This window comes from Ornithorhynchus anatinus, chromosome 3 (genome assembly GCF_004115215.2).
Source record: "Ornithorhynchus anatinus isolate Pmale09 chromosome 3, mOrnAna1.pri.v4, whole genome shotgun sequence".
NCBI classification, from domain to species: domain Eukaryota; kingdom Metazoa; phylum Chordata; class Mammalia; order Monotremata; family Ornithorhynchidae; genus Ornithorhynchus; species Ornithorhynchus anatinus.
In genome coordinates this window covers 19,690,184-19,693,569 of record NC_041730.1, presented here as the reverse complement: position 1 = coordinate 19,693,569, position 3,386 = coordinate 19,690,184, and the positions used below count along the sequence as shown (strand labels likewise).

Genomic DNA, 3,386 nt, shown 5'->3' with positions numbered 1-3,386 from the left:
TTGGTGGAAACACTGGGATATAAAAGAAGAAATAAGTTTTTCCCTATTAATGAAATTAAAGGACTTTCTGGATGAATGAGGTTGCTTGTTTCCAAAGAGATGAGACCTTACAACATTCCTGGGGAATAAGGTTGGAAAACTCTGCTTCCCTTTACTCGATATGTACCCAGTTAATGATTTGTCCTCTCCCAACCTCTCTGCACATAATAAGCACTCGATAAATACCACCGAATGATAATTCAGGCAACTGGGCTCCACAGAGGACTTTAGCCCCCAATTTTATTGATCTTCTGATTTTTTTTAAATAAAGCTTGAGCTTAATTCTCGACTCGGGGTCTGGAAAATAGATTCTCCCAGTCTTGCAGGATTGCCCACGGATTCCTGTACAGTTCCATAAGTTCCAGAGCAAGCACTTCCAGAAACAGCCTTCCTGACTGCCCACTGCTTCACCTAAGAATGTTGAATTGGTGCTGAGGGGCAGAGTGGATGGCCACGACTGATGAGAAGAGGAGGAAAAAGCCCCAGCCAGCCAAGAGGGATGTGATCAACTTCAGTGAGTGATTCTTCCCAGCGTGAGATTTGGGATGAATCTGAAATGATTCCCAAAATTTAGGATGAAAACAATGACTCACTCAGGGCCTCAGGTAGGACACTGAATTGTAATAATCCACTCCCATTCCTGTTCGATTTCATCACACGTTTAATCATCATGAAAAAGTATTTATTAATCCCCACAAGTACATACTGCTTCACCGGGCACAGTCTAAGGGAACGAGTGAGGCGTTTAAATTATTTTCCTTGATCAGACACAAAGTGGGGAGGGGTTGGGTTATTTCATAAAATGTTGCTCAGTCTTTAATGAGTATCCAACACATACTGGTAACTTCTTGTTTTCTTGGTTCCAAATGCTTCACGGTTGATGATAAATTCAAAGTTCAGACTTGGTTCAGAGGAGCAGGGAGGCCTAATGGAAGGAACATAGGCCTGGGTGTCAGAGAACAGTGCTTGGCACAAAGTAAGCATTTAACAAATACTCTAATTATTGTTATTATTATCTGGCTAATCCCAATTCAGCCATTTGTTATGCCATCTCGGGGAAGGCACTTAATTTCTCTGGGCCTCATTGCTCATTTGTAGAATGGGGATTCATTGCCCTTTCTCTCTCTTACTTAGACAGTGAGCCTCATGTGAGACAGGGACTGTGTCCGACCTGGTTAACTTTTATCAATCCCAGCACTCAGAACAGAGCCCGTCACACTGTAAGTGCTTAGTATAATAATAATCATAATAATTTTAAAGTTTTTCTGACAAGTACCAGTTGCTCTGAAACAGAGCTGAAAGTTAGTCTCCACTCTATTCACTGCACACATTTTCAGTAAAGTTCTTACTTCACAGTCTTTCATGCAGGATTGATGGATGGGAAGACCCTAGAAATTAAAAGGACTTCATGGCCCGCATCTCTTTAGTTGACTGAAAAGCTAGTGCCCGAGTTTTAACTTCTCAATAAAATACATAAACAAAAACTCACAGGAGAGAACCAAATTCATTCTCAATAGCTTTTTAACCTCTGGCTTCTCTGTAATGAAAGTCCCCCCAAAAAATGGATTATGGACCAGAGAAAATAAAATGACCTCGAGCAGGAGTATTTTTCGAGTACCCATTTGGTGCTTGTACTGTACTAGGTGCTTGGGAAGTACAGAATAAACAAGCGACATGTTTCTTGTGCACAAGGAGCTTACTCTACTGAGGGAGACAAAGATTTTTACGACTAGAGGGTTCCAAAATAAAATGTGGAAAAATATGCATGAGTGCTAAGGGAGGATGTAAATAAGTTTGTAACTGCTAGAGTTGGCTGGAGTGAAGTTATGGCTCAGGGTGCTGGGAGATTAACTGGGGAAAGCTTGCTGGAGGAGGTGGGATTTGAATGAGGGAAGACCTACAGCCTGTCTGATGTGGAGGAGGGAGGGAGTGCTAAACTGGGGAAAGAGTTCTAATTCCATTCCACACTGCGTGGATGTCCAAAGGCAGCTGTTTAGGAGTTCCTTTTGAGGCCCAAATAAGAAGGGAGGTCAGAGCTGGGTGCGGACGAGTTGATAAGAAAAGGAGTGACTGAGGGACTCCAGACCACACCATCCCAACCCACAAAGGTGCCCTTAAAAAGAGTCAAGGAAGTCTCTTCTACTTTGTCCTCTGCATTTAATCAAGCAAAGCGGTTTGGCCTAGTGGATAGAGCACGGGCCTGGGAGTCGGAAAGCTCTGGGTTCTAATCCCGACTCTGCCGATCTGCTGTGTGAACTTGGGCAAGTCATTTCAATTCTCTGTGCCTCAGTTACCTCATCTGTAAAATGGTGATTAAGACTGTGGGACAGAGGCTGTGTCCAACCCGATCAGCTTATATCTACACGTCCGCAAACTCTGTTGCACTGTACTTTCCCCAAGCACTCAGTACCCTGTTCTGCAAACAGTAAGCAGCGTGGCTCAGTGGAAAGAGCACGGGCTTGGGAGTCAGAGGTCATGAGTTCGAATCCCGGCTCAGCCACTTGTCAGCTGTGTGACTGTGGGCAAGCCACTTAACTTCTCTGTGCCTCAGTTACCTCATCTGTAAAATGGGGATTAATTGTGAGCCTCACGTGGGACAACCTGATTACCCTGTATCTACCCCAGCGCTTAGAACAGTGCTCGGCACATAGTAAGCGCTTAACAAATACCAAAATCATTATTATTATTAAGCACTTACCTTTTATTGACTGAATCCAGGCCAAAGCCTGAGACCCCAACTATCCCCAGGAATGGGCCGGTAATCACTGGCCTAGCCTTCTGGCCATGGGAATGACTGTCGAGTTGCTTTTCACCCTTCCCCTATTCAGGATAGAACACACAGGAGCCTGGTAGTGATGACATTTATCAAACACGCATTAGGTGCTATGCATAAATACTAAGTGATTGAGAAGTAAAGTGCAAGCAAGCGGCAGTGCCCTTGACTACAATGAGTGTCCTAGTAGAAAGAGCGTGGTATTGGGAGGCAGAAAACCTGGGTTCTAATCCCACCTCCATCCCCTGCCTGTTGGGTGACCTTGAGCCAGTCATTGACCTTTTCTGTGCCTCAGCTTCCTCTTCCATAAATTGGAGATTCAACACGTGTCCTCTCTCCTCTTCAGTTTATGAAACCAATGTGGAGCAGGGACTGGGTCCGATCTGATTGTATCGTGTCTATCCCAGCGCTTAGCATTCACTTAACAAATACCACAGTTAACAGGAGACAGGCATAAAAATGTTCACAACGGATCAAAGTATGCAAATTCTAATTAAACAAGCATATATATTAAAGACATGAGCAAGGACCAGCTTCAAAGGGGCAATAGCTCCCAAGGCTGCATGAGCTAGCT

General features: G+C 44.2%; 1 long non-coding RNA gene across 1 annotated transcript; it reads right to left on the bottom strand.

Annotated features, from left to right (window-relative positions):
- Positions 1-704: 704 nt before the first annotated feature.
- Positions 705-2,854, bottom strand: LOC114810252. Its single transcript, XR_003757971.1, has 2 exons — positions 2,738-2,854; positions 705-964 (listed from the first exon to the last, which is right to left on the bottom strand). It is a non-coding gene; the product is annotated as an uncharacterized LOC114810252 (long non-coding RNA).
- Positions 2,855-3,386: the final 532 nt, after the last annotated feature.